This window comes from Spinacia oleracea, chromosome 4 (assembly GCF_020520425.1).
Source record: "Spinacia oleracea cultivar Varoflay chromosome 4, BTI_SOV_V1, whole genome shotgun sequence".
In the NCBI taxonomy this organism is placed as follows: Eukaryota; Viridiplantae; Streptophyta; class Magnoliopsida; order Caryophyllales; family Amaranthaceae; genus Spinacia; species Spinacia oleracea.
This window is the reverse complement of record NC_079490.1, coordinates 119038946-119054209: the sequence shown is the minus strand read 5'-3', so window position 1 is coordinate 119054209 and position 15264 is coordinate 119038946.

The following is a 15264-nucleotide window of genomic DNA, read 5'->3' as shown; positions in this document are numbered from 1 at the left end:
AAGCAACCAGTTCTCAAACAAGTAATCTCAAATCACTCAGGTATTGAGGATTTAGTGTCTAATAATTTTAATGAAATTTACTTATGACAGATTTTCATCTCTTACAGTAAAGTTTCATAGGTCTTGTCCGATACTAGTCTTCCCAAAGTAAGTATCTATGCAAATGATTATGACATTGCCATGTCCACATAGTTCAAGAAACAGAACTACTAGTCATCTTGCATTCTAATCGTCTAACGTTTTCTATGCGTCCAATTTTATAGAAAACTCCGACTAGGGACCATTTTCAACCTTTGACATTCAAGTTCACTTGATAGACATTTCTTAGTCACAGGACTGGTCCTGACAGTCTATCTTGAATATATCGTCAAATTGAAGGGACTCATCATTTAATAAACCACAAATTAAATGGAAAAATGAATTCTTTCATTTGTTGTGAATGATTAACCAATAATGTTTTACAAAGATTTAAACTCTAAAACTTTAAAACATTAAACAGGGACATCAAAGCCATTCTCCAATATGCTTGATTCCCATAGCTGCAGTGTGCGAGTTGTGCTTCGCCTGCGGCAGAGGTTTAGTTAATGGATCTGATATGTTGTCATCAGTTCCAATCTTGTTTATCTCGACTTCTTTTCTTTCAACGAACTCTCGTAGAAGGTGAAATCTACGAAGTACATGCTTGACTCTCTGGTGGTGTCTAGGCTCCTTTGCCTGTGCAATAGCTCCGTTATTATCACAATACAGGGCTATTGGTCCTTTAATGGAGGGGACTACACCAAGTTCACCTATGAACTTCCTTAGCCATATAGCTTCCTTTGCTGCTTCATGTGCAGCAATGTACTCCGCTTCAGTTGTAGAATCCGCAATGGTGCTTTGCTTAGCACTTTTCTAGATTACTGCACCCCCGTTGAGGCAGAAGACAAACCCAGACTGTGATCTGAAATCATCTTTGTCGGTTTGGAAACTTGCGTCCGTATAGCCTTTAACAATTAATTCATCATCTCCACCATAGACCAGGAAGTCATCTTTGTGCCTTTTCAGGTACTTCGGAATATTCTTGGCAGCAGTCCAATGCGCCTCTCCTGGGTCTGACTGGTATCTGCTCGTAGCACTGAGTGCGTACGCAACATCCGGGCGTGTACATATCATAGCATACATTATTGAACCAATCAATGATGCATATGGAATCCCATTCATTCGTCTACGCTCATGAAGTGTTTTTGGGCACTGAGTCTTGCTTAGAGTTATTCCATGAGACATGGTTAGGTTGCCTCGCTTGGAGTCTGCCATCTTGAACCTATCAAGCACCTTATTGATATAAGTGCTTTGACTAAGTCCAATCATCCTTTTAGATCTATCTCTGTAAATCTTGATGCCCAATATGTATTGTGCTTCTCCTAGATCTTTCATCGAAAAACATCTCCCAAGCCAAATCTTGACAGAGTTCAACATAGGAATGTCATTTCCGATAAGTAATATGTCGTCGACATATAGTACTAGGAAAGCAATTTTGCTCCCACTGACCTTCTTGTATACACAAGATTCGTCTGCGTTCTTGATGAAACCAAAGTCACTGACTGCTTCATCAAAACGTATATTCCAGCTCCTGGATGCCTGCTTCAATCCGTAGATTGACTTCTTTAGCTTGCATACCTTTTTAGCATTCTTTGGATCCTCAAAACCTTCAGGCTGTGTCATAAACACAGTTTCTGTTAAAACACCGTTTAAGAAAGCAGTTTTGACATCCATCTGCCATATTTCGTAATCGTAATATGCAGCGATTGCTAACATTATCTGAATAGACTTTAGCATTGCAACTGGTGAAAAGGTTTCATCGTAATCCACACCGTGGACTTGCCTGTAACCTTTTGCAACCAATCTAGCTTTGAAAACTTCAAGTTTCCCATCCTTGTCTTTTTTCAGTTTGAAAACCCATTTGCTTCCAATGGCTTGGTAGCCATCTGGAAAATCGACCAAATCCCATACTTGGTTTTCAGACATGGAGTCTAATTCAGATTGCATGGCTTCTTGCCATTGCTTGGAGCTAGGGCTCGTCATAGCTTGTTTGTAAGTCGCAGGTTCATCACTTTCAAGTAATAGAACGTCATAGCTCTCGTTCGTCAAAATACCTAAGTACCTTTCCGGTTGAGATCTATATCTTTGCGACCTACGCGGGGTAACATTTCTAGATTGACCATGATTCTCACCAGATTCTTCTAAAGATCTCTGAGTTTCATCCTGAATGTCATCTTGAGCATTTTCTAGAGTTTGTTGTTCGACTCGAATTTCTTCGAGGTCTACTTTTCTCCCACTTGTCATTTTGGAAATGTGATCTTTCTCCAAAAAGACACCATCTCGAGCAACAAACACCTTGTTCTCAGATGTATTGTAGAAGTAATACCCCTTTGTTTCCTTTGGATAGCCCACAAGGATACATTTGTCAGATTTTGGATGAAGTTTGTCTGAAATTAATCGTTTGACGTATACTTCACATCCCCAAATCTTAAGAAAAGACACATTTGGAGGCTTTCCAAACCATAATTCATATGGAGTCTTTTCGACAGCTTTAGACGGAGCTCTATTTATAGTGAGTGCAGCTGTATTTAGTGCATGTCCCCAAAATTCTAATGGAAGTTTGGCCTGACCCATTATTGACCTGACCATGTCTAGCAAGGTTCTGTTCCTCCGTTCCGACACACCGTTCCATTGTGGTGTTCCAGGAGGAGTCAATTCTGATAGAATTTCACATTCTTTAAGATGGTCATCAAATTCATAGCTCAGATATTCACCGCCTCTGTCAGACCGCAGTGCCTTAATCTTCTTGCCTAATTGATTCTCTACTTCACTCTGAAATTCCTTGAATTTGTCAAAGGATTCAGACTTATGCTTCATTAGGTAGACATAACCATATCTACTGAAGTCATCAGTGAAAGTGATAAAGTAGCTGAAACCACCTCTAGCATTTGTACTCATTGGTCCACATACATCTGTATGGATTAAACCCAATAGTTCATTTGCTCTTTCTCCAACTTTAGAGAAAGGTCGCTTTGTCATTTTGCCAAGTAAACATGATTCGCATTTACCATAATCCTCTAAGTCAAATGGTTCTAGAATTCCTTCCTTTTGAAGTCTTTCTAAGCGTTTCAAGTTTATATGGCCTAATCGACAATGCCACAGATAGGTGAGATCTGAATCATCCTTTTTGGCCTTTTTGGTATTTATGTTATATACTTGTTTGTCGTGATCTAATAAATAAAGTCCATTGACTAATCTAGCAGATCCATAAAACATCTCTTTAAAATAAAACGAACAACTATTGTCTTTTATTAAAAAGGAAAATCCCTTAGCATCTAAGCAAGAAACTGAAATGATGTTTTTAGTAAGACTTGGAACATGGAAACACTCTTCCAGTTCCAAAACTAGCCCGGAGGGCAACGACAAATAATAAGTTCCTACAGCTAATGCAGCAATCCGTGCTCCATTTCCCACTCGTAGGTCGACTTCACCCTTGCTTAACTTTCTACTTCTTCTTAGTCCCTGTGGATTGGAACATAAGTGTGAGCCACAACCTGTATCTAATACCCAAGAAGTTGAATTAGCAAGTATACAGTCTATAACGAAAATACCTGAAGATGGAACGACTGTTCCGTTCTTCTGATCTTCCTTTAGCTTCAAGCAATCTCTCTTCCAATGCCCCTTCTTCTTGCAGTAGAAGCATTCGGATTCAGAAGTGGGTTGACTGACCTTCCTCTTTACAGATTTGGCGCCAGTTTGCTTAGTTGGGCTGGCCTTGTTGCCACCTTTCTTAGCATTCCTCTTCTTTCCAGATTTCTTGAACTTGCCCCCACGCACCATAAGCACATCCTGCTTATCACTTTTGAGCGTCTTTTCAGCGGTCTTCAGCATACCGTGAAGCTCAGTGAGCGTTTTGTCCAGACTATTCATACTGTAGTTCAGTTTGAACTGATCATACCCGCTATGAAGAGAATGGAGGATGGTGTCTATAGCCATTTCCTGAGAAAATTGCTGATCCAGCCGACTCATATTCTCAATGAGTCCAATCATTTTGAGAACATGTGGACTTACGGGCTCGCCTTTCTTAAGCTTGGTCTCAAGAATTTGCCTATGAGTCTCGAATCTTTCGACTCGAGCCAGATCTTGGAACATGTTCTTCAACTCACTGATGATTGTGAAAGCATCTGAGTTGATGAACGTTTTCTGCAGATCTGCACTCATGGTGGCGAGCATTAGACATTTCACATCCTTGTTGGCATCAATCCAACGATTGAGGGCTGCCTGAGTGACCCCGTCGCCTGCGGCTTCGGGCATCGCCTCTTCTAGGACATACTCCTTTTCTTCCTGCATAAGAACTATTTGCAAGTTCCTTTGCCAGTCAAGGAAGTTTTTCCCGTTCAACTTCTCCTTTTCGAGAATTGATCGAATGCTGAATGAATTGTTGTTTTCCATATTTAAAACTACAATTGAAAAGAATAAACAAATAAATAACCATTCACAGTTTCTCTTAATAAACTTAAATTCTAGCATACATGCATAATTCAATGTTCATTAAGCATTTTATTCAAGTTATGTGTTCCGGCAGGTGTGAATAAAATGATTCCAAGATCCTAAAATCATTGAAGAACTAAGCACAGTTTGTCGACTTAGTCCTAAAACATCTTAGGTAAGAAAAAGCCTTTTGCTAATAGTCTAGAAACTATTCTTGGTTGATAGGTACGTCTAAGAACTTATTAGGTAAACCTATCGATTTTGCCACGACATAAAAGGACTCCTTACTTATATCGTTGAGTTTCACCAAAACTAACATGTACTCACAATTATTTGTGTACCTTGCCCCTTTAGGACCAATAAGTAACACCTCGCTGAGCGAAAACTATTACTAGATTGATGTAAAGGATATCCAAGCAAGTGTATATTTTGGCATGGCACCTTTTAACTCAATTTTTAAGTTTGGAACTTAAGGCTCTTACTATGTTGGTTAGATTTTAAGTGAACTAAAATCCTTAATCATGCAACATAATCAAGCTTTTATTCTCATGCATTTTAAGACATATTTAAAAGCAATGAATAACTTAAAACATGCATAAGATAAATGTGATCTAGTATGGCCCGACTTCATCTTGAAGCTTTAACTTCAAAGTCCGTCTTGAAAATCTCCGTGGGAGGCACCATTTTCTTCAAATAGAATAAGCTATAATTAAAACTAATTACAACTATTTGATGGTACGCATACCATATTTGAATTGAAAAACAACTTTGGTACTTTAGACCAATTACATTCAAATTAATGGTACGCATACCATATTTTCTATCCTATTTGGGCCATACTAGTCACTTCATAACCTGCAAAACAGTACATATACAATATATACCATTCACCCATTCATTATCATGAATGGCCCACATAGCTGGTTAGTAAAACACATTATGCATCACATAAACATTTGCAGCAATTAATCAAGGGCACCAATAATCTACAAATTATCCAGTCCTTATTAATTCTAATCAAGTTGTTTTAACCTTAAGGATTTGTAGACCTAATCAAGAGTTTATGACTAAAAGGGGCTCCCACTTAAACCAATAAATTCATATGCTTTACTAATTTTAAACATAAAAATGTATTTCTAGTCTAACCGGAAACATACAAATTTAATTAAAATTTAAAGCTCATATAAATTTATAATTGAATCCAAAAGTTTAATTTAATTTCAGTCGTATTTAAATTAATTCATGATTTTAATTTAAGTAAAATAATTAGAATAAATAAAATTTATTATAATTACAATATTCAAAATTAAAATCCAAGAAAATAATTTAAATTATCAATTTTAAAATAAATTAAAATTACGTAAACTGAAAATTTCAAATTAAAATTTCAAAACGATCTAATCGCAACGCAACAATCCCACGCATCGCACGCCCATGGGCCACACGCACACAGCCATCGCTGGCCATGTGCGCGCAGCCCATGCGCTGCGTCGTATCGCTGCTGCTCACCATCGCAAGGCATCACGCGAGCTGGTGCTCGCTGCGCGCGCCAGCGCTCGACGCACGAGCATGCTGCCGCAGCCCATCGCTGGGCGCAGCGCTCGTCGCACGTCGCAACAAGCAAGCTGCTTGCCATCGCTGGGCGCAGCGCTCGTCGCACGTCGCAACAAGCACGCTGCACGCCATCGCTGGGCGCAGCGCTTGTCGCACGCACAATAGCGCTCGCTGCGCGCGATCGATCGTTGCTGGGGCGTAGCACTCGTGGCACGCGAGCTTGCGCTCGCTGCGCGCGAGGCTCCGCACGCTTGCGCGAGGCAGTGCGCGCTGTGGCGCAGCTCGCTTGCTGCCCACACGCGACTGCTCGTGCCTTGCTCTCGCCCTCGCCCATTCGCCCATCGCACACAGCCCACGACACAAGGCAGGGCTGCTGCCTTGTGCTCGTGCACCATGGCCTTGCTCATTGCATTCGTACCGCATGGGCGACGAGCTCCCTTGCTTGTCGTCACATGCCCGCACTATACAACACCCCTTAAGGGTAACACGTAGCGTCCATTGCTTTGTGCGTGCAAGTTATATGAGCGAATCGCATAAAATTTAAAATTTATATTCAAAATTAATGAAAAATTAATAAATAATATTAATTTCATAATTTTAGGGCGAAAAATCAAAAATTTATTATTTAATTGATTTCCGATTAACATGGATTCAAGTCTAGGTCATAAAAATTTAAAATTTAACATAAATTTACAATTTTTATGGTGGTTTTTAATCATAGGTGTCTAATTAAATTATAATTAATTATGAAAATCAAATTAATTCTAAATTATTCCAATTTTCAACAAATTAATCATAATTACAAATTAGATTGCATAATTAACAAGGCTAGGCATTCAAACTTGTTAAACATATACAGTAGGTCAATCAAAAATTCAAGATTTATCAACAAGAATCGCAAATATTTAATTTAACATCTTAAATTTACGAAATTTTGCATTCGAAAAACTAAAACCTCCGAAAAGTCATAGTTAGGCTTCGAATTTGAGAATTCTGGGTTCGGCCGAAAAATATACATTTTTTTTGTCAAAATTTTAGAATGCCTTTTACATGCAGAATTGACACAAAAATCACTCAATTTGGATGAGTAACGAAGAAACTACCGAAAAACTGCGTACGTATAATTAAATAAACGCAATTTGCAATTAATTAACAATTACGAAAATTAATCACCCTTTTAATTCTTGCAAATTTGTAATATTTAACCATGTTCATGCAATTTAGATTATGAAAATAATAAGAGGCTCTGATACCACTGTTAGGTTATGATACATATGACAATTCATAAATCATGCGGAAAAACCATAAAGCCGGGAAAGCATATTATTTACACATAATCATTTAGCATAGTTTAGATGCATACTCTTTGTTGCGTGCCTTCCCTAGCTGCGCCCGAACCGAACAAGAACAAGTCTTTAGGACTCCAAGTGTCGTCCCTCCGTAGATAGTCCACAGCACGTCCGGATCCGCCTTAAGCTTGACCAACTAGGATCGCCCTTAAGGTACTTAGAATTTTCGGCACATATAGGCAATTGTATGACTGAATTTTTGCTCTCAAAAATCACTTTGAATACTTGAATACTCGATATAAATTGTGAGCATTGATCCCCTATTTATAGGGCATGGGTATCGGATATTAGAATCCTACTAGGAAACGATTTAGTGAATCTGAATTAATCTAAAATTCAATCACTTAATTTATCTAGTAGACTTAGGAAATCAATCTTATAAGAATCCTAACCGATCAAGGTTTCGTACCAAGCACAAACACACACGCAGGCGCAGCAGCCCACGAGGGGCGCCATGCGCGCGCGCGCTGAGCCTAGGCCCAGCAAGTGCTCGCAGCCCACGAGGGGCGCGCGCCTGCTGGCCTTGCTCTCGCGTTTGGGCTTTGCTTGCTTTGGTCGCGCGCGGGCTTTGCTAGGCGTTGGGCCTAGCTTCGTGCTAGGCCTTGCGTCTAGCAAGCTCGTCCGATGTTTATTCGTACGATACGCTTCCGATTAAATTCCCGGTTCCGGAATTCATTTCCGATACGAACAATATTTAATATTTCCGATTCCGGAATCAATTTCCGTTTCGAACAAATATTTAATATTTCCGTTTCCGGAATTATTTTCCGATTCCGATAATATTTCCGATTCTGACAATATTTCCGTTTCCGGCAATATTTCCGATTCCGGCAATATTTCCATTTCCGATAATATTTTCCGATACGTACCATGTTTCCGTTTCCGGCAACATCTACGACTTGGATAATATTTATATTTCCGATACGATCCATATTTCCGTTTCCGGCAATATCATCGTTTCCGGAGTATTCATTTCTTGCCTGTGACGATCTCAGCTCCCACTGAAACCAAGATCTGTCGATTCCGAATATCCATAGATGGAGTATTTAATACCATTAAATACTTGATCCGTTTACGTACTATTTGTGTGACCCTACGGGTTCAATCAAGAGTAAGCTGTGGATTAATATAATTAATTCCACTTGAACTGAAGCGGCCTCTAGTCAGGCATTCAGCTCACTTGATCTCACTGAATTATTAACTTGTTAATTAATACTGAACCGCATTTATTAGACTTAACATTGAATGCATACTTGGACCAACGGAATTATTTCCTTCATATGGTTGATGAGTTTGTGTATGAAGGACGACATCGTGTGATATACCTCCTGGATCCTAGGTATTACTTGCCTGAATTCTGCCTCTAATTTTGTTGCTACTTTTTGTTTTGGTTGATATCTTTTGATCAGTTTAGTTAAAATATATTTGTTTAGCTAAGAACGATCAGCTGAGGGCTTTTTATATTTAGAGGTTGCATATATAATTTGTTCCCTAATCTAGGAATTGCGCTTCTCAAGTTTGTATCTCTATTATATAAGCCATGAGCTGAGGTTATTGAACATATATTTAATGTTTATTGGAGTTTGATACCTTAGCTTAGTTGTCATATAGAAATTAGCCTTGACTATTCTACAAAGCTTCTGGTACCGAGAAATCACTGCCTATTGGGGCTATACTACAAAGCTTGAAATTTGATACCTTAGCTTAGTTGTAATATAGAAATTCTTGGAAGTTTTATACCTTAAAGAACAAGTTTGTGTCAAAAGGATGAAGCATCTTTCTGCTATATCCAGTCATCAGCCCTTGCCCCTCAGTGGCTAATAATTGGTCCTCAATTGATTAGAAGTGCTTTCTACTGCCCTTGAGAAAAAACCCCAAAAATAAACCTGTTGGAGTGTAAAGAACGTGAAACTTGCTTAAACACGCCAATGGACATGGAAAGGTACTTTAAGTTTCTATTTGACTTGCTGATAACAGTTATTCTTTGGTTGTGAATGGTTTCCTACCTACGGGAAAGGATTTTGTTCAAAAAGGATACATGAATGACCCATCTCTTACACTTTCGCTGTTTGATAATTGCTCTAGCTTATTTTGTAATATGAACTAGACTTTTGTGCATAAACGATCATGCTACCTTGCCCAAACTTAATTACTGTTAGGATAATTGAATAATTTATTTTAGGGCTTAAAAGGAGCTGCTTGAGGAGCATTAACATCTATTCAGGCTGATATTTTTGTCCACATGAAAGGGTTTCTTTTTTATATTGTCATAAATGGTTGATTCTCTTATTGTAGGTGAATGTTCACATACTAAAGATGTTACCTCCTGATCAAGAAAACAATATTTTGTTGCATCAAGTTCATTGTCTGGCCATGATCTTTGACCTCTATTTAAATGAGGCTTCTCAACCCTCGCAAGGGAGAAAGTGTAAACTTTCTGATATGGCTCGGTCAGCGGTGGTCTCAAGGCCATATCTTTTAGGGGAAGGGATCGGTGAAACATGATACCTTGGAAGGATATGGAATTAACTCCGGGCTATCGTTTTTTATAGATACGTGAACGCTGGCGTTATGTTTTTTTTCCAAAGGCTATCTTTCAGTAGCAACACTGTTGTTTTTACTTAACTGTAGTAGCGTGTAATTATTATAGTTGAGGTGAATCATGTTCCTGTACGTTGATCTCATCTGTGTGATTGTTACCTATCAATGTTTGATTTGTGATACTTTTTGCCTCCTATACGTGGAGTTTAGATGCATAACTTATGTTTATACTAGCTTTTGGTTGTTGTTGTAGCTGCTGCTATCTCTACAGGCTGCTGCTATGGCTCATGTTACTTATGCAAGTTGCTTCTATTGCTCTTGCAGTGTGGTTTGCAGGCACCTTCTTTATGTTTCTGGTGTGTAGGCTCGCTCTGTGTGCTTGTTGTTTGCTTTGAGTTTCTGCTGTTGTTACTTCGGTTTAGGCTGGTTTGGTTGTGCAGCTGGATGCTAATCTGCTGCTTTATTTTTTGTTTTGATTATTTTCTAACTTTTGGTAATAAAGTTAGCTATTTTACCAAAAAAATAGGGATGTATACTATTTCTTTAGATGAACTTTGTGTACAAATTTTGTGTTTTTGGTGATTAGTTGCAATGAAATAATTTAAAGTTATGATATTATCTCGCACGCATCGCGTGCATAGAAGACTAGTACTTCGTATATTACAAGACTCCTACAACTACTCTAATAAGGGATTACTAATTAGTCGTACGTCGAATGCACTTCTAAGTGTACTAGTTTACTTAATACTCTTAATAATCTATCTCAACATATGGTCACACGCAATATATAATTATATAGCTGGCCAAGATATAATTTTACTCATATTATTTGGTTCTATAAATATTATTGTCTAAGTTTGTATGTAATAGGATTCTAGAGTTTGTATGTACTAGAATTCTAGAGTTTGTACTTTTTTTTGCTTTTAGAACTTTTAGATATTTTGTGATAAGAAATATACTTTTAGATAAGAAAATAGCTAATAGATATTATCTAAAAAAATCATGCCAATAGCTTGACCTCCCTTTCTGTCATATTTTGTGATAAGAACACCACTTTGAAATAAACACGACATAGATTTTTTATGGACTTTTTTTTAAATGGAATCTTTGAACGATTAATTAACCATCAAATGATATTTGATTCACCTTTCGTTTAATCCGTATATAATGCGTTTTAAAGTTGAAAATATGCTAACAATTCATTGTATTTTTTCTTTTCTTTACAGCTAAAAAACAATCCAAGAATTATTTTAAAACAAATTATGATATGGAGATATATTTTAAGCAATTATTTGTCACAAAAAATCTAAATGTTCTTGTTCAGCCAAATGGATTTGATTGTGGAATGTATATAATCAAGTATATTGAAGCTGGAAAAATTGTAGACTGTACTAAAATCTCGTTCACGGTAATTTTGGTAAAGTTTATTCTCTAATTTAATTCAAACATTCCTCGCGTACAACTTTATTGATTAAATATTTTCATTTCTTTAGACCGACGAAATGCGCAAGGAGTATGTTGATTGCTTTTTGAAGTTGTTTAGCAGTCGACATAATGAGTCAAAGATGAAGGTTGACATTTTGGAAAATGAAGAGGATGTTATCTAACACTTTGTGTCCTATTGCAACGAAAGATTTATGTGATCCTGCATTGATATGGAAATGCAATATAAAACTTCTTTTTCTTGAAGTGAAAGTGCAGATTATTTTAGTTAGCTATTTTTATAGGTCCAATGATCTGGGCTTTCCTATTTTCTTTCGAACAATTAATTTGTATAATATCATTGGTACTTTTTTTTTTATCTTCTTCATTATTATCTTTTATTTATATACGATGTTGTTTTATGTTTTATTTTTATTTTTAATGACTATATATAAATGGTTTTTTTTCATTTTTTAATGATTACAAATGGTATGAAAGGGTTCCCAAAATGTATTTAGGCACATATTGAGGGAGTACGTCTTAGCAATGCTTAATAGTTAATACATCATAGGCGCAAATATTGATTTTTAACTGGTATTATACATGCGATTTAACGTATAATAAAAATATTTTTCTTTTTTTAAATGAAAATTATTCCTCATTAATATTGTATGTGTGATCTCATATTGAAATAATAATATAAAATTATGAAATTAAACTATTCGTTTCTAAAATACCCAAACGGAGTAGTTTGAAACTCCAAAATATTGGATTTGTGTTCCCATATGAAGTTTGGGCACGCCAAGATTATGTTCTTACTAAAATTATAAAAGGCTTATTGAGTTGTTCACAATGTTATAATTAAGTCGAATTAGGGCTTGATAACCTCGTACTTGTTGTCACTTGCTCGGCTAGAACACAAAGCTAAACAAATCTGAACATTTGAGCTCAGGCCCAAAACTAGGCTCTCCTTAGCTCGAGCTTAAAGGCTAGGTTCAAAGGTTCAAAATTATGCTAAGCTCTAATAAATATTCACCCTATGTTACAAATATTAAATCAATATTTTAAACCCAAATAATATTCTAAGGCCCATATATAGAGTTTAACAATAGTCCTTTTGAATACAAAGCTATTATCATGGACATTTCTTGCTTATATAATTTCTAATTGCTTTCATTTTGTGGAACGCCATTGATGTGGGACTACGTTTATTTTTGAAAATAAACTTCCTTGCCTTGGAAATATGCCAAAAAAATAGCCAAACCAAGTAAATCACTATTTTGCACCTGTGATCAAAGTCAAACCAAGTAAATCACTTCTTCCTCTTTGTTTTCTCTTTCTTCGTGGTTTGCAAAGAGATTGCCAGGATCGTTTCCAAAATCATTTCCATTTCTAAGCGTTAAATGCTCAAGTTGGTTTTTCTTTTCTATTTCTGATTAATAAGTTAGAATACCAAAAATCTATTGATTTCCAAGAATAAAAACACATCTCAAACATCCGTCTTAAGAATTAAGAATCCAAAGTTGAGATGAAATATTTCCTTCCAGTTTCATTTCTATATTTATGGATCTCTTCGATGATGGCCAATCACCACCGTCCACCGTCCCTTTTTCTAGCCTAATCGGAAATCACGCCACCCAACACAACAACGACCACACAAAATCTAAAACTGTACAAGACCAAACCCCAATTACCCAAACTCGTCACTTTCTCTGTCCTCTTGACCTCTACAAAACCAAACCCCAATTACCACATTCATGCCCCATTTTTTTGTCGCTTAATTGTTGTCTTTGCTTTTGATGCAGTAACATGCTATTGAAGTTCTCATTGTTGTATTGGTTATTTGGTTCTATGCGCAAGTCTTGTTTTTGATTGCTCTCACTCCCACATCAAAGAGAAATAAAGGATAGATATGGGAGGCAAGTAATAAAATCAACATCTCAATCTAATACAATTCTTGGGCATTATTTTAAGCTTGGATTTGTCTGTTTTGCTTATTGTTTTGGGCTTGGATTGTGGACAACTTCCAAGCACAGGGCCTAACATCCAACAATTTCACTTAAAAATATTACACAAGCTCGATGAGGCCAACAAGAGACAAATGGTCAACAAGGCCCAATAAAAGGCAAAGCTCTGTGGGGCCGAGGGCCTATCAGAGGCAAACCTCACTAAGACCTATATATATATGGAAATAATATATTAATGTAGTTTGTGTTTTTTTATATGTTTCTTTTGTTTTCATCTTATTTTACATCGTCGATGTGGGACTTTTAGGAATGTTATATTATAAAAGTTCTTGCACACATTAGGTGCATAATAACTTTTGTAAATCGGGTTTACTTTTACCCAATTTTGATAACCTTTAACATGTTCTGATTGACTTTTATATTCTAATTTTTTTTGGATAAACATTTTATAGTTAACTTTATACATTATTGGTGATTTTTGAGATACTTTTTTTTTATTATGAAGATATAATTATTAATAAAATATAGATAACATTTACATTATAGGAACTTTAAATAGTTTGACTTAACTTTTAGTTCGATGTACAATAAATATTGTACATCACAGCTAAATAGGAATATTATATTAGACCCGTTGTGTTAAGGTGATTTAGGCTCCGTTCTATTCTAGTGTTTTGTTTGAACTTATCTGAACTAATTTTATCCGGAAAAAAAAACTTATTTTGTCTGAAAGAAACTACTTTATGCGTAAAAATGTATAAAAAAATTATTTTTTCCTAAACTTATATTATATGAACTTATCTGAATTTAACTGAACCTTGTTATGTTTAGTACCATATAACGGTTGGGTATTACCATCTTATCACGACTATACTCTTGTATTGTTGTATGATTTAATTATAATTCATATACTTCTGTATGGTTGTTTTTATCCTTTCCATATAAATACTAGCAACAATTTTACTGCTACACTATTCCTACATAGTACTAAATTCGACTTTAAATTTAACTAGTGTATAAACCAAAAATATTTTAGGTAAAACATTGTTGGATTACATATTATATTATTTAAGTATCATATGTTTACTAATATGCATTAAACAGCGTAAAAGAACATCAAAGTACTAAATGTTATAGATATTTTTATGATGAATGCGTACACCCATTGTGTTATGATTATTCACTATGCACTTATATGATCTCCGGATGTCTCATCCAAAAGAGTTTAAGGATTCTTAAATAATCGTGGTGTTGTGTTGTCCAAATCGATAAAGAATTGAAAAACTCTGGAGATATGAATAGTTGTAGATATAAAATAGGAACATGATATATTTTCTTTTGCTTACTATGTAATTTACCATCACAGTCGTTATAGGTTTTTATTACAACTAAAACTATTACGGAGTATTGCAATAGTGTTTTTCACTTTAGATATGGAGCTACTATATTGTTTTCCACTTTAAATATTTTATATATTGCAGCTAAAGTTATTATTACGTTAGTGTATGTAGGTTTAAATATTCTTTAACAACTAAATGTATTATTACGTTAGTGTTTCATGCTTTAAGTATTTTAATTTATTAGTGCTTTTAGGTTTAAGTAACTAGGTGTGGGACTTTGAGTCACACAACACATCATTCTCAAACTTTGAGTTTCCGATTGACTGTTTTGATTTTGAATGCAATCACTGTAGACCATGCACGTTTTTAATTAATATGGATGACACCTGAGAAGGAGGGATAGAGCCCGTTATATTATAGACAATGCTTGATTTCTAATAGACTAGTCTTATATGCACGCGATGCGTGCGAGATTGTATAAAAACTAAAAATTGCGTATTGACAAACTCATCAAAATCTACTTAAGTCACTATCTAAATAGAGATTACATTGATCAAATTCCATCCAAGCAACATTTATGTT